This window comes from Camelus bactrianus, chromosome 8 (assembly GCF_048773025.1).
Source record: "Camelus bactrianus isolate YW-2024 breed Bactrian camel chromosome 8, ASM4877302v1, whole genome shotgun sequence".
NCBI classification, from domain to species: domain Eukaryota; kingdom Metazoa; phylum Chordata; class Mammalia; order Artiodactyla; family Camelidae; genus Camelus; species Camelus bactrianus.
Window position 1 is genome coordinate 11,539,505 of NC_133546.1, and position 26,008 is coordinate 11,565,512.

Consider the following 26,008-nt stretch of genomic DNA (forward strand, 5'->3'; position numbering starts at 1 on the left):
CACAAAAATCTGCACATGGATGTTTATAGCAGCTTTATTCATAATTGCCAAAACTTGGAAGCAATTAAGATGTCCTTCAGTAGGGGAATGGATAAATAAGTAAACTATGGTACATTCAGACAATAGACTATTATTTAGTGCTAAAAAGAAATGAGCTATCAAGCCATAACAAGACATGGAGGAATCTTTAATTCATAATTACTTGGGGTAAGAGGCTAATCTGAGGAGGCTATATACTGTGTGATTCCACCTATATGACATTCTGGAAAAGACAAAACTATAGAGACAATAAAATGATCAGTGGTTGCCAGGGGTGGGGGTGGGTGTGGGAGGGATGAACAGGCAGAGCACTGAGGGTTTTTAGGGAAATGAAAATATTATGTAATTATGTAAAATATAATGATGGATATATGTCATTATACATTTGTCCACACTCATAGAATGTACCACATCAAGAGTGAGCCCTTAGGTAAACTATGGACTTTGGGTAATTACGATGTGTCAGTGCAGGTTCGTCCTTAGTGAAAAATGGACCATTTTGATGAGTGATGTTGATAAGGAAGGAGGCTACACATGTGTGGTGGTAGCAGGTATATGGGACATCTCCGTACTTCTCTGTACTCTCAATTTTACTGTAAACATAAAACTGCTTTGAAAAGAACTATATTTGATATCTTATAATAACCTTTAATGAAAAAGAATATGAATATTATATATATTGCATGACTGGGACATTATGCTGTACACCAGAAATTGACACATTGTAACTGACTACACTTCAATTTTAAAAAAAGGAAAAAACTGCTTTAAAAAGTTTTTTAAACAAAGAATCTTCATTTAAAAATTTATTGTTTAGGCAGTACTTGAGATTATTATTACTAATATGAAACATTTTCCTACTGGCCAAATTTCAGGGAACCGGATGGAAGTTCTAAATCCATGTGCACATCTTTCAAGGTATTTAAAAGCAAAGTAAAAATGTATCTTGAGGAGTGTTCAGGAGATTAGAATATTGTTTTCATTAATTGTCTTTTAGAAAACGTTCAATTCTGAGGGATCTCAGTTTAATGACTTCCTGCTTTACTTAAATTTTGGCCACAGAAGTAGTCTTACTGGTTATATAAACTTGGATAGATTTCCATCCAAAGTAAACTACCCAGTTTACTTACTTTCTGTCTCATTCTCCAGGAGAGTCACTGGGTGATTACGACAATGAGCAAGTTACCTATTTTGTTGTCTCTTCTTGGGGCTGGTGTGGTAGGATTCTGCCTTGCTCCCAGGCAGCTGAGTCCAGGCAGAAGTCTGATGATCTCTTTCTTGTCCTTTTCTTGTTTACAGATCAGAAGCAACAGAACTAGAACGAGGACGCTCATAGCTTTTTGGTATGTAATTGAACTCTTCACAATGAATCTCCCTTTCAGTGATACTTATGACCTGAATGGCTCATACTCCACTTTGTTATTCTAAATTGTGAACCAAATTATAGCAGCCTCGGTAATCCCAAAGCTAGGATTAATGCAGAGAAAAGCTAATAGTATTAATAAATAACCAACTGTGTTTGGTCCTCTGGATTTTCCTTGAAAATGGATTCTTGATGGCGATTACTTTTCAGTGGGAGAGCTGTTTGGTAAAGCAGTTCATGGAATTATCTTGTTTGACCCCTTCAGAGGTCAGGAATAGATCATAACTATCAAAGTAGAACTATAATTATGTGAAGAATCTATTTTATAAGCCACTGTGTGTGTAGATGCCCATATATACATGGAAAGTTCTAGAAATGAGACATGTGCTAATCTAAATTTACTAATGATTACAACAAAATATTTATACTTAGTAATTATAAAAGTAAATCAAACTTAATATGTTCTCATCTTTAAATTTAATCCCTAACTGTCTAGGCAAGGATGAAGTTCTGTAAATATGGGTGTAATTCTTCTCATTTTCCTTTAATTTTCTGTTTATAAAATGATTTTAAAAGAAATACATGTTTCCATTTCTGACTAGGACATCCATCTCTTGTTAGTTTTAACTTTTTATAAAATACAATTCTAGCTTGCTGGAAAATGCAAGGGAAGCATTCTTTTTTACAGCTATCTATCAAGAACAATCCTTTTGTGATTCCGTGGATACAACTGAAATTCTGGTTCATTTTCAGAAAATATTAGTAAAGTAACTTAAGTGCTATTAGTTTTCTATGAGCCAAATAATAGTAGTAGTAATAATCAATGTTCTCCCTAGTATGTAATTTTTACCACTTCCAATTACCTTGCAAGTGTCTTTGAAACATTGTTACTCATGACTCATTAGTCACCATCATCCTTTTTGATGACCTTGCCCTTCTCTTTCTCTTTCTGTAGTTGTTAAAGCACACTGTCCTGGTTGTCCACCTCACTGACAAAAAATTAGCTGTGTTGCATACAGTTAGCAGTCAGATGTCTTCAGATACATACATTCCTTTCGTTTCGACACGTGTATACCAAAGACGTGCCTTTGTTGATGAGATAGATTGTATGACTCAGTCAACAAGATTCCCGCGTGGACTTCCATGGTAAAGAATGCTTTATTGGGCGTAACATTTGATGTTTCATTGAGGAATTTAAAGTGATACTTTTCATACTTGTGCTATTCATTGAAGGTTTACAAAACTGGTTACCCTGAGGTATTAACGAAAACGGGTAGATTTTTACCATCTTCAAAAGTTGTCAAGTAATTTCCCAATAAAACATTTCTGATCCTCAGATTGGGGGTCTCCCCATCATAAAGGGTAGCTATCTGGCTTGCTATCAGAAGGAGGTGTGTTAGAAGGGAACCCTGCATTGGTAAAGACTGGCTGAGATGAACTCTATGGTCTCTTGTAATGAGAAACTTGACATTGCCTATGTGAGATGATCCTCAGCTCTGCAACCAATGACCAAATTAGATACTTTGAGCCTTGTTGAGCATTATAGAAATTCTTCCCCTGAGTAAAATCAGACAGTATAGTGGTGAAGACAGCAGGCTCTGAATTGAGATGGCCTGGGTTTGAATCTTGTCTCTGACACTTACCAGCTGTGTGACCTTGGTCACGTTTCTTAACCCTTACGTGCCTCCCTTTCATCTCTTGTTGAATGGAGACAGTAATAGTACCTCATAAAGCTGTTGGTATGAATATAATCCTTAGAACCAGATTTGTTATATTGTTATGTACTGGAAGATGTCACTTACGATGGTGATGAATGAACGAGGTTGTCATCAACTGGGGCATCTGTGCCTCTTGGAGAGTTTTCTACATTTGTCACTAACCTCCCAAATGTATGGCTTTTAAGAGTGGAGTGCACTTGGCAATGGCTTCTCTGAATTTCTAGCAACTTATTTCTTCAAGCATCCTGAAATACTGTCTTGGACTCACCTGAAGCCAACACGAAGGCATTGCTCAGACTCTTCACGAATTCCTAGTTACACCAACATTGTAGATGTCACCTCTATGACACAGCTACCCTCCTTTCCTCAGGCTCCATCTCCCATCTACCTTGGATCGCTTCATGCAGGCCTGTCTGCCTACATTCAAACATTTCTGGATCTCAGATTTCATAACAAAGAATATTATTTTTTTCTTTATTGAAGTACCACCAGTTACAATGTGTCAATTTCTGGTGGACAGTACAACGTCCCATATATTACTTCACATAATGTCCTCAGGGTTCATGCATATACATACATTTATTCGTTTTCATATTTTATGAAGAGCCTTATTGTGATATTTTCTAACAAAGCTAGAAGTTTACCTAAGAGAAAGTCTTGTGCCAGCTACTAGGGTAATAAAACGTCCTCCAATTTGATGCAAAAGCATATTAATTATTTTCATCTTTACCATTGTTATTAAACAATAGTAAAGGACTCTGGCTTATACAGTCACTCCAATATATTATAGACAGTTCTCGGTCCAAGTGTGTGTAATGAGAGCAAACAGTTCATAATTCGTTCTCTTTCACATGTGCTCAGATTTCTGGCTCCATGTTTATTTTGAATTCTTCACAGAATTTTTTTTTCATTTTTTTCTTATTTTGGTTTAAAACACACATAACCAAAAAATTCACCTTCCGAACCATATTAAGCATACAGTTTGGTGATACTGTACTGTTTAAATACATTCACATTATTGTACAAACATGACCACCATCATTCCTTATAGTTCTTTTCATCTTGTAGAACTGAAACCTTATGCCCAGTAACCAATGTCTCCATTCTCCTGTCCCACCCAGTTCCTGGCAACAACCGTCATACTTTCTGTCTTAGGATTTTGAGTACCCTGAATATCTCATATAAGGGGAATCATACAGTATTTGTCTTTTTGTGACTGGCTTATAAAACTTCACACAATGTCCTCAGGGTTCATATATGTTGTACCATACTGCAGAATTTCCTTCCTTTTTAAGGCTGAATAATATTCCATTGTATGTACACCACATGCTGCTTATCCATTCATCTGTTGATGGGTTGCTCCCATGTTTTAGCTGTTGGGAATAATGCTGCTATGAACATGGATGTACAAGTACCTCTTTGAGATCCTGCTCTCAATTCTTCTGCGTACAGACATGGAAGTCAAATTGATGGATCATATAGCAATTCTATTTTTAATTGTTTAAGGAGCCATCATACTGTTTTCCACAGTGACCGTACCATTTTACTTTCTTACCGGCAGTCTTCACAGAACTCTTAAGTACAGAATGCTTGTCTAATTATTTTGACATATTCCTGTTGGGCAGTGAGTATTATGAAGTTTTCTGTGAATATATTTTGAACACAAGGTTCTATTTTTCCTGTTATTTTCTTCTTGCTCTGCCTATGAGCAAGAAAGAAATATTTAATGTTAATTTACGTTACCAGGTGATTCAAAGTGTCAGTGCAGTTTTTCCAGAACAGGACTACGTGGGGCCAAGTCTCAGACTTCTAATGGAAAAACAACTCGGGCTCTGGGGATTTCTTGGCTTATTTTAAAATAAGCGCTTTGTTAAAATCTCATGTTCTGGCAGTGTAGGCGCAGATGACCCCATTTCTTCTTGAAGGCTCGTAATTTTTTTTGCACAAAATATACCAACATGAGCAGGAATGGGGACAATTGGATTACAAAGAGTGAAGTGGCTAGCTAAAAAACTCCTTCTAATACACGTTATTTGAATCTGCAGGCTTTTCAAATCACAGGAGGACAGGTTAATATTTAGGCAATTATTTTATCTGGCTAATAATATTTGTGCTTTCTGAAATTTTGGTTTAAAATATGAATATAGCTTTCTAAGGGATAGAATCTAATTCCCAAACTGATGGAGATTAGCTGACCATGTTGAAATCTTTTGAGGTTATTTCTACAAATTAATGGGGGATTTTCCCAGAAGATTTTCTGCCTTCATTGTAGGCAGTGAGGAAAAGGGGGAGGATAAAAATAAGCTTACTCAGGAAGCCAAAGTTTCTTGCTGTCAGACGTCTCATTTTCCCTGAGTTTATTGTCCCCAGTAGAAATATCAATGTCTTTCTGAATAAAATCACCTTCTACCAAAGTGTTCAAAAAAAGGATTAATTATCTTGGGTATATGACAGTTTACAAGAGAAAAAATTTAAACATAACTTAAGTAAAATGAGAAAAGACTCTTGTTAGTGATGAGTGAGGCACAAGTAGCTCTTATCAGGCTAGGACATGCTGCTGTAGCAGATTAACCCTGCATCCTCAGTGGCTCAACACAACAAACCTTTATTTCTTATTTATACGATATACTCAATACTGGTTGACATGAGGAGGGAGGGCTCCTCCACGCCACATAGTCACTCAGGGGTGCAAAGTGATGAAGCCCCATCACCTTGTGGTGTCACCATGGCAACAGATGGCTTCAGTGTTTGCTGTGTTCGGGCAAGAGAGACTGTGGAGGACTCAGACTTTTCTCCAGACTGGAGGTGGGGCACGTCATCTCCACCGAGAGCCTATTGGCCAGAACTAGTCATGTGGCCTCTTCTAACCATGTTGGGCTGGAGGTCTTCCTGGGGGCCCAGGGAGTAAAGGAAAACGAGACATAGTGAGCACCAGTAATTCCTTCTTTGATGAATTTTGCTGGAAATTCTTGTATTAGGCACCTATATGAAACAACTTTCCTTCCTAAATCAGTCACACTTACCATTCCCTATGGCTTACTATGGTACTCTATTTTAATCTCTTAAAAATAATAAAAAGCAATGGCCTCAAATGTCTAGACAGTTATAGAATTCTGTTATTAACAGTATTCCATAGGATTTATTTGTATTCTTAATAATATTCTATTATTTCTTTTCCTTTTCTTCTCAATAAAACCATAACTTGAAATTAAATGTAACTCTAAATACAGAGCAGATTGATTGCAAAATCCATTCATGTGATATCAGGCTAGGAATATGCAAGAACAGTTTTAATAGATTTGTTTTTCATAATTTCTTCTTCTTTTTAAAATAGGTTCAGCTTTCCCAGAATCTGAATCCCATGCTTTTCTCCTTAAATTTCCTTTTCTCTTTATTGGCGTATTTTACCAAGTGATACTTTTGTATAGGGTACATGAGGAATAAACATGTCTGAGGATGTATTTTGCCCTCATGATTGATTATGTGTTTGTTTGCCTGGTATTGAATTTTATGTAGAAAACTTATCTTCATTTAGAACTTTCAAGGCGTTGCTGTAACATCCTGCGACATCCCATGTTGCAGGTGAGAAATCTGATGTTATTCTATGCTTGTTTCTTTATAGATGATACCTTTTAAAAAATTCTGTCTGTAAACTTTAGGATTCTCTGTGTATCTTTGAAATTCTGAAATTTCACCAGGCATATTCAAGGAACCTTATAAAATACGTCTGATTCAGCATTTTGCAGCTTAGGAAAATCCCTTCCTTCCTTCCCTCCCTCTCTTTCCTTCCTTGCTTCCTTCCTTCCTAACTTCTTTCCTTCCTTCCTTCCTCTCTGAGCTCTGCTTCCCACTGCTTTGGTCACATTCTCCATTCTTTCCACCAGGTAACTCAGATGGTCACTGCTAGCTCCAGGTCTGCATCACACTCATGACTAAAATTCTAGAAAAAAGGATGAATCTTTTCCTTAACATTCCAGGCAGAACTTCCTGATTAGCCTGACTCGGTTCATGTAGTCCTTTCTGAATTGATTGGTCCTTGTGTCAAAGAGGAGAATCCATCTCCTTAGCACCTCTCCTGCTACGCCTCTGGTCCAAGGCGCTCTCACGTCTTCTCTGGGTGACTGTGGGAGCCTCTTACCCGGTTTCTCGGTTTATATCCTCGCTGCCTTCAGCCTCTTCTCAATGTTAGAGCCAGAGCTGTTAGTGTGTTTGTCAGGTCAAAACCCTGCAAAGCTCGCCTGTTTCACTTCAAGGAAAGCTGGAGTCTTCAATCATCGCTGAAAAGCCCACCCGAGATCTGCGTGATCCGGCCTCCCATGACGCCTCCGATCCATGTGCTGCTGCTTCCCCCCCGCTGCCCCCCAGCCTCAGCCGTGCTGGCCTCCCCGCTAGCCTCACCCAAGCCAGACACACTCCCGGCGCCGTGCGGGGCCTCTGCGTGGGCCGCTCGCTCCTCCCGGGCTGCGGCGCCCTCGGACACCAGCCAGAGGCTGCGCCTCACCTCCTTCTGGTCTTTACCCGGACGCCGGCCATTCCAGTCAGACCATTTCTACCCTCCAGTGTAAAACCACAGCCCTCTATAACACTCTTCCCTGTTTTATTTTTCTCCATTGATCTCCATCCAATATACCATTTATTTTACTTACTTATCTCAATGGTTTTTCTACCCCCATGGGATGGAAACCCCAAGAGGGCAGGAGGTTTTATATATTGTGTTCAATAGTATATCTTCAGTTCTTAAAACTCTGCCTGGTACACAGTCAGCCAATGCATATTTGATGAAGGAATGAATGATTGGCATACCTAAGCCGTATGCTGGCTCCTGCTTGGGGATGTGGGGCCGTGTAATTGACAGTGCCTACGGGAGGGGGAAGGGCAAGTCTTTGAAGTGAAAGGAGCTGGTCAGACACAAGTTTATAAAGAGCTAATAGATCCTAAGAGTGAGCTTTGAGAAATGGGAGTCTGTATTAAATGGTCTAAGCGTAATAGGTGGAAGAGAGCAGCAGACTCTGAAACCTGACAGTAACTTTCCAATTTGTTTGATTTTGAATTTTGCATGTGTGTAATTGTCTGTATATGTTATAATTAGTCTTTTAAATGTTAGGTAATTTTGCCTGGAAAAAATTATAGGGGAAACGATTTTTCTCTGAGTTTCTGAGTAATTTATTTCATTTTCAATTAGATTTTTACTTTCACCGATCAATGTGTGAAAAAAAATGTCAGACTTTGGCAAAGAATATTTTATTTCTTTCAGGAGAACAGGATGCAAGATGGATAATTGGTTAATCTCTCCCTACTAGATTTTTTTTTTCTTAACTATTTACCTGCATCCAAATGAAATTTTTTGATGTTAATGATTACAGGCTGAATAATTGGTGAGTTAAGAGCTATAACTCAGAAGTTTTTATTTGTATCTAGCTTTTCCCCCTTTCTCAGTCTTGCTGAAAGTTCTACTTTACTAATTTTAGTTCAAAGAACTAGCTTCTTGTTTTACTGATTCTCTTTGTATTTTTCTGTTTTATTGATTTATGCCTTTATTTTTACTATTTCTTGCTTAGGTTTTCATTTTGCTATTTTTTCTAGTTTCATGTGTTAAACTCTTAGCTTATTTGTTTTCTTTCCTTCTCGTTTTTGATAAATGTATTTAAGGTGTAAGTTTTTCTCTGAAAAATGCTTTAGTCTTGTTTCCTAAATCTTCTGACGTGTAATGTTTTTAATGGTGATACATTCTAAATATTTCCTACTTGATTTCCTTGATCCAATTTTTTTTAGTAATGCAAGATTTAATTTCTAAACATACAGACTTTTTAAAACTATGCTTTCTTATTTAAGTCTATTATTAATGCATTATAGTCAGAGAACATAATCTGTGTTAAGCTGATTCTGTAAAATCTATCAAGGCTTCCTTTGCAAGACAGTACTTTTGTCAATTTTTGACAATATACTGTGTGCTGACAATGAGTGTGTATTCTGTTTCTTAAGTACAGAGTTCTGTGCATCTGAATTTACTAATTTGTGCCATTTGGGTCATCTGCATTTCTGTGTTCTTATTGTCTGCTTAAGCTACTGATACCTGAGAAATGTGTGTTGTAATCTTCAACTGTACCTACTGAGTTATTTATTTCTCTTTCCAGTTTTATGGGTTGTGGTTGCTTGAGTCAATATATTTTATTTTGAGGCTGCATATTAATATGCGTATTAAGGCTATGCTTTCTTATTTTTGGTTATATATATTTACCATGAATTTCATATTTTCAGATATTAAAGTTGTCACCACAGCTTTTGGTTTGTATTTTCCTGGATATCTGTTTCCATCTTTTGAAGGTTAACATTTCATATCCTTTTGTTTTCTATTTTTCTTTTTTTAGCTAACATATGGCTAAGTCTTACTTTTTAAAATAAATTTGATTTCGAAATATATCGTACATTATGCTAAATATAATATTCATAGAGAAGAGGGCACAAAACTAACTTGAACAGCTTGGTGATTTATCACAAAGCAAAGATTCTTATAACTATGACTTGAGTCAAGAAATAGGGTCCTGTTGGGGCCCCAGACTCCCCTTTTGTGCCCCTTCTAATAAATACTCCCTACGTCCCTCTAAAGGTAACCAATCTGCTGCCATTGGTGGTAATTACTTCTTTGCGTTCCTGTATAATTTTATGACTCAAATGTACTGTGCTAAACTCTATGGTCTAGTTTTGCCAGTTTAATTATTTCATATAAACAGAATCATACAGTTTATATTCTTTGCTGTCTGGCTTCTTTCTCTCAATATTATGTGACTGTGGAATAGGGCGTTTTCTTCTTTTAATTGCTAAGTAGAAATCCATTGTATGATCAATCCACAATTTATTTATCCACTTTCTTACTGATGGACTTTTTTTTTTTTTTTTTTTTTTACGATTTTGCTATTATTAACTAAGCTGCTGGAAACATCCTTACACATGTTTTCAGTGTAACTGTGCATGCGTATCTGATGCATGTTCCCTTGAGTAAAATGTATGGTTCTCATAGACAGCGCATGTGATCAGCTTTAACAGATACTGCTAAAGAGTCTTCCAAGGTGGTTGCCCTAATTTACACTCCTAATTTACAATAGCAGTGTTTGAGTGTTTTCTTTGGCTCTACAGTTGTACCTGGTACTGTGAGTCTTCTAAAATTGCATGATTTTGGTGGGTGTTTAATACTGTTTCTTTGCAGTTTTGCCTCGCAGTTCACTGATGTTAATGAAGTTAAGCATCTTTTCATACATATATTGGCTAATTGATATCCTCCTTTGTGAAATGGTTATGAAGTCTTTTCTCATTGTTCTCTTGGGTTTTTCTGCCTTTTTCTTATTGCTTTATAGGAGTTCTTTATGCATTCTGGCATGTAGCCTTGTATAGCTGTGTATACTAAGAACATCTTTTCTCATTCATTTGCTTGATTTTACAACCCCTAATGTTGTCTCTAGGCAAATGGAAATTTTTAATTTTAGTGGGTTCCAACTTATCAAGCTTTTCCTTCATGGTTAGAACCAACGGGGAAATGACAGTGTTTTCAATAAATGATACTGAGGCAATTATTATTAATTTGAAAAATGAAACTTGACCCTTATTTGAAACCATAATAAAAAATCAACTGCAAGTAGATTGTAGATCTAAAATGAAATACCAAGCAAAAGTTCTAGAAGAAAAGGTAAGATAATATCCTTATGGCCATTGGATAATAAAATTAACAGCAAAGAAAAAGCACTAACCATAGTCATCTTTGCAATCTTGAGTCTTCTAATTAATGAACATGACCTAGCTTTCCATTTATTTGGATCTTCTTTAATTGCTTTCAATAACATTATATAGATTTATTCATAGAAGTATTATATATCTTTTGTTAAATTCATTCTTGTGTATTTACAGTTTAATGATGTTGCTATATATGTATCTCCTTATAACTTTTATTTTCATGCTGTTACTGGTGTGTAGAAATGTTAGTAATTTTTACGTAGTGGCCTTATATCTAGCAACTGTTCTGTGTGTCCACTTTTTCAGTTTAAATAATTCATGTATAGATTCTTCTCCACATGTAAAATCATACCATCTGAAAGTACTGACAATCTTAATTTCTTGTTTTTTAATTATTAGAATTCTTACTTTTTTAAATGAGCACTTCTGATACAATGTTGTGGAATGATAATGAGCATCTTTGGTTTATTTCTAATATCCAAGTAAAAGCCCCAACAGTTCACCATCAAATATGTGATGGAGAGAATAAGGACTGTTTTACTTACTGAAAATGGCAGAGTAAGGACCTCTTTGTTTTGCCCATGGCAGATTGGAAGGGCGTGGCTCCGCAGTTCATCCCTGATTCATGAGGTTTCTGCTGGAGGGGTAGGGATGACCTACTTCCATGATCACTTATTCATCCACATGTCTGTGTTCCTTGGCTTCTCCTTCTCCTGGCACTTCATTCTGCTGGGACTCTCCACGAGGCTCAGCTTTTCAAGCATGGCAGTGTCAGAGTAACTGGACTTTGTAGATGTTATCTGACTTCCCCTAGAACAAGGGTTCCCCTTTCAGATCTAAAATTCTATGAGTTGGAGTCCACACATTCATACAAGTTGCAATTAAACATATCTATTTAATTAAAACATTCTCATTCATCTAAACACTTGACATAAACAAATTTCAGTACAATAATGTCAAGAAAAAATAGATAATTCCTTTTTTATGTGTGATGACAGACTTTTCCTTTTGAGGTTAGGTGAAGTTGTCTAGGGCAGGGGGGAGGCGGCAGGTGCACATATAAGTTGGCTGTGAGAAGGTGGGTACAACACGGTGTGTAGGTGAGGTGTGAGTGAGAAAGAGAGCACGAAGTGAAGAGAGTGGGTGGACCACAGGAAGCTGGCTGGAAAAAAAAAAAGTCTGGCTTTACTTAATTAAAAGCAAGAATAAAACAACCAAAGACAAATGGAAAAATCTCATATGCAAAGCCTGTAAACGAATGGAAACAAAAAAATAAGCACACAAGTGTTTGGAGAAAGGTGAACTCAAGTGGCTGGCCAGTAACATTCTATTCTAGTTTTTGTGTTACTTCTCAGGACTTTATGCAGTAAGATAGTCTAATTTAAAAAACAAATAAAAGAGAAAAAAAATTCTTCAGCAACGAACACAAAATATTCTTTGGTAAAACTTAGATTTCCAGTTTTATGATTCTAGTCGTTTAAAAAAGATGGTCTATTGAAATCAAAGCTATTTTAACTCAGGGCGTCAATGATAATTTGTCTCTGGTCTGAAGCTAAATGGCGCACTTACATGTTTGTCCACTAGGAGTCTCTTTGCATACATGTTATGATTCCAGAGAAAGCTATTTCTGAAGGCAGTGTTTACGTGGACTGTGTCAACAAATGTCTCAATTTGAGGGTATTTAAGAACGGCTTTAATTTAACAGTTCTTCCTAAAGAATAAATAGATGTGTCTCGGCTGCAGCTTTCACTGTTGCTTTACAAATTCCAGAGACATTAACAAGGAACTGTCAGCAGATGCAAAATTCAAGTACTTGCACAGGGTTGTTGGCAGGCTGATACAGGTAGAAGCCTTAGATTCAATAGCCTGCCCATTTAGGATTCCGACCAGGAAGTTAGTCCTATATTATTTATGAATGAAGACTTGACAAGGATGCTCAATTCCAAAACAGGCTGCATTCAGCTCTCCAATGTCTCCTTCTAGGAGCTGTACCCTTTGCTGATCAGAGCTTTCAAAGTTACCCAGTGGCAGCTCATCTGTGGCTCCATGTGTAGCCCTTTGGGTAGAAGGTATCAACTGCAGTCAGTCACATAAGGCTTCTCTGAATTGTTCAAATTTGTTTAATCATTTACCCTCTCTAACTTGTCCTAAAGTAGAAGCAAGGTCAATGTAAGTCGATAGGTATTATTAGGTGCCTACTGTATGCCTGGCCTGGGGTGTCTACAAGAATTATGGGACTCATTCCTTCTGTAAGAATGTAATGAGATTTACTGTTTGCAGAAAAATTAGGCAGGTTGCTAAGGAGAAGTTGAAAAGGCAAAGATTATTTTAAGAGGCGGCATTGCTAATGTCCAAAGGGCCCTGAGCTTGGAGTCTGAAGACCTGAATTCAAAGCCTGACCTTATGACTTGCTAGCTGTGTAAAGCAGTCAGTCTACCTGCTCAGGATGTCAGTTCCTTTATTTGTAAAGTATAGGTGATATTACTTTGCAGAGTTGATGTGAAGACTGTGAATAGTTTGTGATAATTCTGCGGAGTATTATGGAAAGAGCCTCCAAGAGAAGTCGCCCTTTCTTGATAAAGGCAGCCTTTCGCATCGTAATGCACAGCAGTTTAGCTCCTTACAGTCTTGGTCTCTGCTTCTCCTGGCAGAATTGCCTTGGGCACTACTTTTGTAAAATCATAAGGCCCATCAAAGCGGTATTTCCCAAGAGAGAGATAGCCAGACAAAAGAGGAATTTTTGCTTCAACTCCGGGGCCACGGGTGCAAACAGCAGGCAGTTTGTATAGTCCTTTTTCTTCTTCTGGCTTCCTTCTAGCCAACAGTGATTCCGTAGCAGAGGCCGCTGCTACATGGGGTATACCTACTCACTTCGGTAGAAAGAGGGTTCAAAGAAAGCCCTTGTTTGGCAAAGCTGAACTGAAGTGATTGGCTGCCTCAGAGCAGTGTGTACATGGTCCAGATTTCATAAGCAGAAAAATCTATCTTCCCAAGAGAGAAAATATGATTATTACTCATGTGGAGAAATTTAAGGATGCAAACTGCGGGAAGGTGAGGGCGAGCATTGCCGTTGTAGACAGAGTGTGCCTACGGGACCGGCTGCAGTGGACCCAGTGACTGATGCGTTGCCTCGGGGCTACCAGTGCTTCCTGTGGCCTCATCACAGGCCTGGTGGCCCTTTCCCTACTTGGTGGAACATCTTGGGGGCTAGTACAAAGCTTGAAGGAGGTGCCTTCAGTTTCCATCGCAAATCTTTTAAATTGGACCTAAGCACACAGCTGATTTGGATCTTAGAATGACCGGCTCCTAGGAGTTCCTTGGGTCTGTCACTGGCCTAGGAAAGCGGGTAGGTGCCCTGCAGGTTTTATCTGCACTGGTGCACAGAGCTGCTGCTGTGGGGGTGGGTGTGTGCGTGAAAACCTATTTTGTGGGGGCCTCAACTACATAAATAATTTGAAGAGCAAAAAGTCAGCATACAAGTGGGATCCATCACTCTTAGGACTGGGATTGTGGAATTTTAGACAATCACAGGAACAAAATCAGTCCCATAGAGATGAGGCCCAGTGGTCTCTGGACATCTGGTCGACCCTGCTCGCTGCTGAAGGGAAAGCAGCTTGGTTGGTACCAGTGGGCACAGGGCAGACATAGGCAGTGTCCCGCTACAGCCTTAGAGGGGGGTCAGCGGGGCCTCGCAGCTTGCTCGAGCCCTAAGGGCATGCTGGGACACAGACCATGATCCGTGACTTGGATTGTGGAGGCTCCTGAAATGGCCAGGATGCCTGCGGCCAGAGATGCAAAGGAGCTTCGTGCCTCCCTGAGGGGCGTGGCCAGTAGCCATTGGGTCTGGTGTGGGTTCTTCCAGGAGGAAGAAGAGGCAGATTGTTGGTGATCGCTTACAGCGTGCCTCTGGCTTGTGGCTAAGGTGAAATGGTCCTTTAGGAGCAGAGACTGAGATTATTGGCTGAAAGAGGGATTTTTTTTCCTCCTCTTAGATTTGTGGATTTTTATGTCTAAGCCTTGACTGTCAAGGCTGACAGCTTCTGTGGGAACGCAGGAGGGAAGGGTAAGAAAGAGGCCTGCCAGTCTCAGATGATGGATCTGGATTTCAGCGGTGTTAAAAAGGAAATAATTTTAATCATAGTTTCTGTTTAAAAAAGCTGCAGCTCTTACAACCATCTGTCAGTTTATCCTCAGAGTGGAGAGACCGCCGAAAAAAAAAAAACGCAGCAAAGTGAGTGGAAAAGTGAACAATAAGAAAAAAAAATAAGTGAAAGAGGAAGAATGAGGCTTTTAGAGAATGTAGGAAATGGATCGGAACAGAATGACAACAGAGCTTAAATTAAGAAGGAAAAAGTTTGAAGTAATGTGGATGAAGCCATTTTTTTCCCTCTCATGAATTCCTGGACCAAGTAACAACCCCAGACCACCCCACCCCATACATCGCTGCACATATGCTCACGAGGAGGTCGCCTTGCATTTTCCTCCCTTCTCCCCTGCTCTGCCTTAACACGAGACCTCTTGGAAGTAATGAAACTAATGGATTGATTCATGTCTGTTGCTTTTACATATGAGCAAAGATAAATTTTTTCTCCTGCTTCCTGTGATGATCACTTGACAGATGATGCTTATGGACAGTCTCATTGCTACTTATGTGTACACTTTGTTGCCATGTTTTACATGCTTTTTGATGATTGAGACTTCTGCCTCTAGAATGATTAGTTTTCTGTTTCCAGAGAGCTCTAGCTTTTGGATTAAGAATAGTGCACATTGTTTGCCCATGTGCCCGGATTTTCTCTAAATCCATTTGTTGTTCTGAGAATTTCTTGTCAAATGCTAGCATTATACTTTTAGAAGATAAACATGTTATGAGTTAATCTGTTGGATTTTTAAAATTTAGGCTCCTGAAAAAGAGACTAAACCATTTATTTCAACTGGAAAATTATCTCTAACTCACAATAAATCATCTTCGTTTAAAAGAAATCTTTAAAACAGTAGGCGTGATACTTATTTTGCTGAATCATTTCAAAGATTATAATGTCTGTTGGAGAATAATCAAGACAGCTACTTTTGGATCAATTGAACCTATAGCTGCCTTTAGTAATTTTTTGTAGTTCTTAAAAAATAACAATTATACTACCAACTACCTGCTTTATCAATAGTACGTTTGTTGCAGGTTGATATTCTTGGGTTATTTTCTGGTTTTTAAATGATATAGGACCAGAGTCCATAATTCTGACTTAACTCATTTACTAGTTTCTAAAATAAATTGCTAGAATGAACTGTTATTTTATTTATGCTAAAATGAAAGGAAATGATTCTTCACCAGCATCTTAGTCAGCTTGGGCTGCTATAACAGAATACCATAAACTAGGTGGCTTAGTGACAACAGAAATTCACTTCTCACAGCTCCGGAGGCTGGAAGTCCAAGGTCAGGGAGCCAGCGTGTCGGGTTCTGGGAAGAGCCCTCTTCTGGGCTGCAGACTGCTGACTCTTCTTGTATCTCCACGTGGTGGAGCGTGACCTGGCTCTCTGACCTCTTCTAAGGGCACTGATCTCATGTATGAAGGCTCCCCTGTCATGACCCAGCTCCCTCCCAAAGGCCCCACCTCCAAATACCGTCACATGGGCAGTTAGATTTCAACATATAAATTTTGTGGGGACACAAACATTCAGTCCATAACAACCAGTATATATTAAGGAAAAAAAATCTCTTTGAAATTAGCTTTATTATTCATTTGGTAATGAAATGCTTTCCACTCTTCAGTTGTAGAACTTATCAGAAATACATTTTATTTCATTCCACCAACTTAAAAAAATTCTAATGCCCTCATCATTTTGGCTAAATCCCATATTGTGGTGTGTTCAGGAGTTGTTCTTTAAAGAGAATAATGGTCTCAAATATGACTGAGAACACGATTCCCTTAAATCCTGAAATAAGGTACCCAAAATGTCTCCTGGAGAGGGGGCTAGGAGTTAATCAGCCCTGGAGTGTGAACGCTATTTTATTTGATGAAACCTCTTCTCACTCCGCTCAAACCCTTTAGCTGTGCACTAATTCCATTAGGAAGAACGGTTCTTTATAACAAAGCTATTTCTCGGTAATTGCTCCCATTCTAGGTAATTGCTACCTCTTATTGAGCACGTGGTTCCCATGTGATATTTCACTTAATTCTCACAAAACCCCTATCAGTTGGTTATTATTATTTCTGTTTAACAGATGAGACTCTTGCCATTTAGGGAAATTAAGTGATTTTTCATAAGTTGCCACATTTAACAAGTGGCAGAGTGAAATCTACTTGACCCTAATCCATGTGTGTGCAGTAGTTTTAAAAGTTTTTTTTTTGGTTGTGTACCTATAAAATAATATGGAAACCCTATGCCCTCCCTCACAGTATAAATTGTCACCCAGAGGTTTTGATTATATGTTTAAATCATTGCAAAAGATATAACTTCTGGCATATTATAAATCTTGATAATGGAAAGGTAATATTTCTCCTTCAATATAACAGTGCAGTATAAATAGAAATTTCATATGTCTCCTTATTTATTTTTTAAAAGTAGTCTTTGGAGTTTTAAATTTTACATTGCTCTTTTTTTTCCCCCCTGGAACTTGTATTTTCATTCCAATACTCCATGGATTTTTTTTCAATTATATAATATTTTTATGTTTGAAAACTTTTATGGCTAATTCTATAATACATTTCAACTATATATATATGTATTTTAAAATGAAATTAATTTTAAAATTTTGAGGTGACATAACTCTTTAAGCCATAAATTATTTCATTTGGAATGAGTTATTGTTACAATTATTGGTACATAACTTAACAAACAATATGAATATGTTACACATTTTGACAAATAAAGATTAATACAAGAGGTAAATTTTTATTGAAAATGAATTATTTAATGAGGCAGATGAAGCTTTCCTTCTAATTATGTAACACATCCGTGGATGAACGTTACTTATTGCTAGAATGAGAGTTCAGAACCAATTCTAATCCTATTATTGGTTTTTATGTATGTGAGCACTTAAGACTATTTTTGACGTAAATAAATGGGAATGGAGCACGTTTTGAACTGCTTCCAAGGATATGCCAAATATCACATGATGATCTGTCACAATAACTACTTTTAATGATTAAGAGACTTAAAGTAGATTTTTCTTTAATTTTATTGAAAGCAAAGAATTGGAAACTTGATTGATGAACATTATTTGTAACCCTGTCATTAGGCTCTTACACATTTCTAATTCCTGCGAATTATACAAAAATTCTTTATAAAGACACATCAAATAACTACTGCTTCTCCCTTTGACTCTTTCATTTATAGGCACCTTGGTTAAACTGATATTCTCTGAAAGGTTGGGAATGTGGAAAAATTACTTCCAAAGCACTTTTGCCAGCATTATTATTATTTTTCACAAACTGCTTTTACTGCATGCTTCATAAATATTTTAATGTCTTATCAATATATAGATACCATGTAGCTATAACATGGTTAGCTGAGCTGGTTCTCTTTGCCCAAACAATAGTCAAATGTATTTACATGAGTCTTCATGATCACCATTTTACTTCCTGATTCTTCCAGCTTATGGGTGGGAGCTTTGTATGGAAGGGGAGATGCAAGAGTTGAGCTTAGGTTGTTTTCATGATTCTTCTGCCTCAAATTATCTTTCAATCATTTTGGTGAAATTTTAGATTTCATATATGTCAACTACCTCAAGGAATAAAGTACCAAAACTCCAAAATCATTAAGAAACATTCACATAGCCTCCACAAATATGCATTCATTCCTAGGTGCCCTTACCTATTCCTCCTTGCACCACTGATTGCATCTTATTTCTACCCATTTGCTCTTTGACTCAGGGAGGTTTGACATCAACACAGTTTTATTTCCACATCCCTCAGATGGGGAAGGAGATTTCTAATGAGATTCATGATGGTACTATTCCATTAAATGGAAAAATTTGGAATTCATAGGTTTTCTTTATGGAAATTCATCTATAGTTTAGTGCTTTTCTTTTTTGTATTTTTAATTCATTTACTCAACAAATGTCTATTTAATCACCCTGTGTACAAAGACTGGAATATAGCAGTAAGCAAGTAGACAAGTAGACAAGGTGCCTGCCCTCAGGTAAGTTACACTATAGTGGGAGTCAGATGTTAAAGAACTAATTGCAAAATTAATAATCCAGTGCAATTATAAGAACTTCAATAAACAGAAGATAAGGTGCTACGAGAGCATGCAAATGGGGTTGATCTCTCTTGAGGATCATGGAAAGCTTTCTTGACTAAGTGACATTTGGTCTGCGGGTTGAAACATTAGATGATATAAGTCATTCTGGGTGGAACGTGTTGAGGAAGAGCCTACACCAACGTTCTGAGGTTGGTAGAAACATGTTTAAGGAATTAATAAAAAATCCAGTGAGTCAGGAAGATGGAAAGAAAGAGACACAGAAATGATCCAAGATGGGGCTGGAAAAGGAAGCAGAGGCCAGGTAGTACAGAGCCTTGCTTGTAGGAGATTTTCATGAGTTTGGTCTTTATCTTGAGATTCAGTGGCCACTGTAGAAGTGTAAGCAAAGAGATGAGTAATCAGATGTTCATTGGAAAAACATCACTCTGGGCAAGAAAGAAAGTCAGGATGCCAGTGAGGATGGCCCTGCAGTGGTCCAGGAGAGAGGTGCTGGTGCCTTGGACTAGGGTGGTAGCAGTGCGTATAGACATAGTGGACACAGTCAGGTGGGAAAGTTGTACGATATGCATAAAATAAATATTCCTCAAAATCCAAGGTAGGCTTAATACTCGTGACTAGAGCAGTGTGTTGACTGAATCCCAATGCTTAGGAGAAGAATTAGAGATGATTTTCTTCCCTTTTTCTTCCCTCATCTCCTGTCAGTTCTGTGCTTGTTTTACTATTAGAGAGCTGTCAGAGTGAAGGATTCAGATTTCCACTGAATTAATAAAGTTGTCTGAGGGTGCAATCTATTAGTTTAAAAAGTCATTCGGCAACTCTTGCCTAAGCTGTGCACTTCCCTGGGCAGAAAGAAGACTGTGTCTTGTCATTTGACATTCTCACTGTCCAATCAGGGACACCTGTCCACAGCATCGTGGAACAATACCAAGGTCATTGAGGAGTCAGTGGGAGACTTGTGGGAGCCAGGATAGTGTTATGGTGCTTCAGAGAGCAGACTCTGGAGTCTGGGTTTGAATTTGGAAATACCCATTTACTAACTTCCTCCTCCAAATTGCCTAAATTATCTCATCTAAGACGTGGGACTAATAATAGTATATTATCCATAAAGTGGTTCTAACCATATGGTATGATATAGGAAATCATCAATTGGCCAGACAAATAGTAACTACTTAATAAATGCAATCAGTTTAACTGTCATGTTATTATAGGGGAGGGGCTTGTTAGCCATCTGGGAAGAATCAGGAAAGGTTACACAGTGATCTTTTACATCAATTTAAAGAGTATATATAGTTGATCTTTAATAAGTGTTGCTTAAGGAATGAGTGTGTTTTATGAAAATTAAATATTTTATTGAGCACTTATTCTATGTTAGGCCCTGTGTGAACATTATAAAGATATTTTCTCACTTAATTCTAATCTGACCCTAAGAAGAAAATGCAGTTATTATCCCCATTTCACAAATGGGAGTCCAGAGGTCCCCAAATATCAGTTACTTGTCCAAAATTACAGAGTAAGTTGCTAAGCTGGGATTTAAGTCTAGTCCGGACCAATTTAAAGCTTTGTTTTTAACTTCTAAAAGTTCTCCGAGCTTCTTTACCTAAATGTGCTGCTGAGTTCAAACCGGCTTTTGCTTATTACCCATTTACTCAATTAGTGCTAAAAATACATTGCTGTGGAGTCAACAAAATACTTAGAGTATTTTATCTGAATATTTTAATTTTATAAATATTTACTGCAGAAAATAAATATATAGGGGAATAAAAAATAAATTCCTGATTATTACAACTCTTATAGGTAATTACTATACCTAATTTTCCATAGATACCTTCAGACTCCCACCCCCAGTGCATTCATGTATGAGTTGTATGTATATAAACCCATATTTTTATAATAAAAAACATGAATGAAGTCACACTGCATATATTTTTACCTTTTTCATTAAAAAATATATTGTAAAACTCTGCATATTTGGTATGGCAGTGCTTAGCATAGTTGATGCACATAGTAAATAAAGAGTCACCGGATGTCAGCAGCCATTGTGATTGTCACCAGTCATCGTCATCTTGACAAATTGCTCTCCAGAAAAGCTGTAATAATTAGATATCCCAACAACAACAAATTATTCTTTTAAGCACACTTCCACCAAACTTGGCTTCTACCAATTTTTTGGTGTAAGCTAATCTTGAAGATCAAGAATAGAATTTGGCTGTTGTTTTATTTTGCACTTATTTTATTACTAATGATATTAAACATTAGTCATTTGTACCTTTATGTTTTGAATTTTCCTTCACTTGTTTTTTTTTATTAGTTTGCTAATTCTTTTCTTATTTTTAGTTGACATATAGTTGATTTAAAGTGTTGTGTTAGTTTCTGGTATACAGCAAAGTGATTCATATATATATGGATACACACACACACATATATATAATTTTTCATATTCTTTTCCATTATAGGTTATTACAAGGTATTGAATATAGTTACCTGTGCTATACAGTTGGACCTTATTATTTATCTATTTTATATATAGTAGTTTGTGTCTGTTGATCCCAAACTCCTAATTTATCCCTCCCCCACCTTTCCCATTTGGTAGTCATAAGTTTGTTTTCCATGTGAGTCTGTTTCTGTTTTGTAAATAAGTTCATTTGTTTTATTTTTTTAGATTCTACATATAAATGGTAACATGTATTTGTTTTTTGTCTGACTTCACTTAGTATGATTGTCTCTAGATCCATCCATGTTGCTGCAGTGGCATTATTTCATTCTTCTTTATGGCTGAGTAATGTTCCATTGTATATATACCCCAACTTCTTTATTCATTCATCTGAATAAAGATGGACATTTAGGTTGCTTTCATGTTTTGGCTGTTGTAAATAGTGCTGCTATGAGCATTGGCGTGCATGTATCTTTTCAAATTGGAGTTTTCTCTGGATATTTGCCCAGGAGTGGAATTGCTGGATCATATGGTAACTCTATTTTTAGTTTTTTTAAGAAACCACCATACTGTTCTCCAGAGTGGCTTCACCAAACTGCAATCCCATCAACAGTGTAGAAGGGTTCCCTTTTCACCACAGCCTCTCCAGCATTTATTGCTTGTGGACTTTTGAATGATGGCCATTCTGACTAGTGTCTCCCGATGTACAAGTCTTTTGGAAGAGTTTGAGAAGGATAGGTATAAGTTCTTTGTATGTTTGATAGAATAGGACTCCTCAGTGAAGCTGTCTGGTCCTGGATTTTGTTTGCAGGGAGGCTTTTTTTTAAAAAAAGTTACTGATTCTATTTCACTTCTTTATTTTATTTTATTGAGTTATAGTCAGTTTACAATGTTGTGTCAATTTCCAGTATAGAGCAGTTTTTCAGTCATACATGAATATACATATATTCATTTTCACATTCTTTTTCACCATGAGCTACTACAAGATCTTGTATATATTTCCCTGTGCTATACAGTAAAACTTGTTCATCTATTCTATATATATCTGTCAGTATCTACGAATTTCGAACTCCCAGTCTGTCCCTTTCTGTCCCGCTCCCCCTGGCAACCACAAGTTAGTATTCTATGTCTATGAGTCTGTTTCTGTTTTATATTTAAATTCATTTGTGTTCTTCTCTTTTTTCAGAGTCCACATATGAGCAATCTCATATGGTATTTTTCTTTCTCTTTCTGGCTTGCTTCACTTAGAGTGACATTCTCCAGGGACATCCATGTTGCGGCAAACGGCGTTACGTTGTAGTTTTTTATGGCTGAATAGTATTCCATTGTATAAATATACCACAACTTCTTTATCCAGTCATATTTCACTTCTAGTGATTGTATGTCTTCTTGATTCAGTTTTGGTAGACTGTATGTTTCTAGAAACTTGTCCATTTCTTCTAGGTTGTTTCAGTTTTGGTAGACTGTATGTTTCTAGAAACTTGTCCATTTCTTCTAGGTTGTTTAATTTGTTGACATATAATTATTCATAATATTCTCTTATGATTTTTTAAAAAATTTCTGTGGAGTTGGTTGTTATTGCTCCTCTTATGTCTTATCTGGTTTCTTTGGGCCCTCTCTCTTTTCTTCTTGGTGAGCCTGTCCAGAGTTTTGTTGATTTTATTTATTGATTTTTTTTTCTGTTTTTAATCTCTGTTTAATTTATTTCCTCCCTGATCTTTATTGTTTCTTTCCTTCTGCTAAATTTAGGTTTTCTTTTTCTTTTAATTTTTGTCATTCTTGTTGGTTTAGACTGGTAGTCAGATAAGCTCAAACTCATTCTAGAAAAAAAATCTGTATTTTTCTTACTCCCCTACCTACATTTTATGATTTGATGTCCTATTTTACATCTTCATGTATATTCTTGTGCTGTTCATTGTATTTGTAATTGCTTTCACAAGGTTCCTTTTTTTAAAAAAAATCTATGTACTATCTTATTTATTTGATCTACAATCTTTTTATGTATTTGTTTTTCCTATTGTTATTTTCCCTTTCATATACATTCTTGCTTTTCTAGTTAGAAAATATCTTCCAAAATTTCTTTTAAGATAGGTATAATATTGCTGTGTTCTTTTAATTTTTGCTTATCTGAGAAATTCTTTATCTCTCCTTCTACTCAAAATGATAATCGTGCTGAGCAGAGTATCCTAGTTTGCAGGTTTTCCCCTTTTAGGACTTTGAATACATCTTGCCACTCCCTTCTGGCCTGCAGTGTTTTTGTAGAGAAATCAGTTGATAGTTTTATGAGAGTTTGCTTGAAACTAACTCTGTTTTTCTCTTGCCTTTAGAATCCTCTCTTTTTTTTTAGCTTTTGCCATTTTAATTATAATATGTCTTGGTGTAGGTCTGTTTGGGACCCTCTGTGCTTCCTGTACCTGGATATCTATTTCCTTCTTTAGGTTTGGGAAGTTTATAGCCATAATTTCTTCAAATACATTTTTGATCACCTTTTCTCTTTCTTCTCCTTTGGGGATCCCTATTATGTGTAGATTGACATGCTTTATATTATCCCATAGGTCTCATATATTGGATTGATTGATTGATCATTGATCTTTCTGTCTGCTGTTCTGGTTGGATGATTTCCATTATTCTATCTTCCAGATCACTTATTTGTTCTTCAGCATGGTTTAATTTGCTATTTATTGCCTTTAGCTTGGTTTCCATCTCAGCAACTGAGTTGTCTAGTTTTGATTGGCTCCTCTTTATAGTTTCTAGTTCCTTGTTACAGTGATCTGTGTTTCTATCAATAGCCTTTCTTGACTCCTTCAGGATTTTTATTACCTCCTTCCTAAACTAGGGGTTTAGTAGATTGAAGAGATCTGTTTCATTGTTTGTTCTTTCAGGGGATTTCTCTTGTTCTTTTAATTGGGAGTGGTTCCTCTTCTTCATTCTACTTACATTTCTCTGACTCTACGAATTTAGGAGAAAGAGTTATCCACTATAGTCTTGAAGGGCTGTTTTATCTGGGAGCATCCTTGGGTAGACTGTGTGAGCTAGTATTTTTGGTGTGAGGGCTGTCTTTGGTATGGATGCCTGCCAGATCTTCCCTCGGGATGTGCTGGCCACTGTCCCCTTGATGAGGGTATGATCGGTGTTGTGGTGACCAGAGCCTGCACTGGGTGCTTGCCAGGCTCTCCTTTTTGTCCAGTAGTTGTCAGATCCCTGTCAGGGGCAGGGTCTGCTCCTCAGTTGTTAGAGTTGTGGTGTGAGGTAGGTGGGACTTGCTGGAAAACCAGCAGCAGGAGATGTCCACCAGAACGTGCGCTTTGTGACATCACCTGTCCCTCGTTGCACATGCTCACAAAGTGCACTTGTGGAAACCGCCCTCTGCCCCGTCTCAGCTGGGAGACACCCAGCAAACAACTCGGAAGTCCTCCAGGCACTGTGCTCACAAAGCTGCCAAGGGTGTAAATTGGTGGAAGTCACACACCCACCGAGCTCAGACGTCAGCCCCACTTCTACGCTCCTGCGTTCCTGCGTGTGGGCAGCCCGCCAGCGCCTTTGCGCTCCCGGAGCTCACAGGGGCGGAGCCACACCTCTGTGGGCGGGCTTGAACCGAGGCTGCTGTGACGGAGCCACGCCCCTTACTTTGCACTGACATTGACAAGAGGGCTCCGATCTGTCCTGCACACACCTCCAGTTGTGTCCCGGACCACTCTTGAGTCCCTTGGGGCTGTCTCTATGCAGCCAAACTGAATCTTCTCCCTGGATCTGTCCACTGAAGCTCGCGTTTCAACACCCAGCTCCTGTGCACTCCAGCAGGTGCACGTCTCAGGCTGGAGCTGCAGTGAGGCGGCCTGGACCGTCTGTGCTAGTCTCTCTCTGTCCTGCCTGCCTCAAGCCAGCTGATGAAACCTCCTCGGAGCTTCTGAAGCTCCCTATCTGCCCCAGGTTATCTCCTACCTGGTGAAGGAGGTTCGAAGGGCAGGAAACCTTTCCCCTTTCACAGCTCCCTCCCAGGGGTGCAGGTCCCATCCCAAGTCCTCCCCCCCCCTTCATCCTAGCCAGTTTTGTGGTGATCTTTCTTGCAGTTTTGGTTGTATGAGATCTTCCGCCAGTGTTCAGTGGGTATTCTGTGAGAACTGTTCCACGTGTAGATGTATTTTTGATGTAGTCGTGGGAGGAGGTGAACTCCGCATTCTTCTATTTCACCATCTTGATCTCCCAGTTTGCTGCTTATTTTCTTATTGGTGAGTAAGAACTCTTTATGTTGTGATTCTTATATATTAAGTGTGTATTGTAGCTAATTTCATGAGCTTTTGATTTGATTTTTCTATTTCTGTTATAGTGCATTTTTAAAACAAGTTAAAAATCAAGAAATTAAGTTGTTCAGTCTTTTTTATTGTGGTTTTTCCTCTTTAGCATTTTACAAATAAATGTTTCATTTACATCTATGTCATATAAATACAACACTTTTGTCATGAAAAAGGGGTATATATTTTTCAGAATTTGGGAACCATGGGTATAAGAAATAAAGTCTCATGGCGGTATGGA

At 37.8% G+C, this 26,008-nt stretch overlaps 1 protein-coding gene across 4 annotated transcripts in view; it reads left to right on the forward strand.

The window, feature by feature from the left end:
- Window positions 1-26,008, forward strand: part of IPCEF1 (interaction protein for cytohesin exchange factors 1) — a 153,195-nt gene that overhangs the window by 43,461 nt on the left and 83,726 nt on the right. For 3 of the 4 annotated variants that reach the window (XM_045524711.2, XM_045524709.2, XM_074368129.1), the window contains exon 3: window positions 1,339-1,382. The gene's annotated coding sequence lies outside the window, so the exon portion shown is untranslated. Of the gene's footprint in view, window positions 1-1,185; window positions 1,383-26,008 lie in introns of those variants that run through there. The other variant, XM_045524710.2, reaches the window with a different exon arrangement.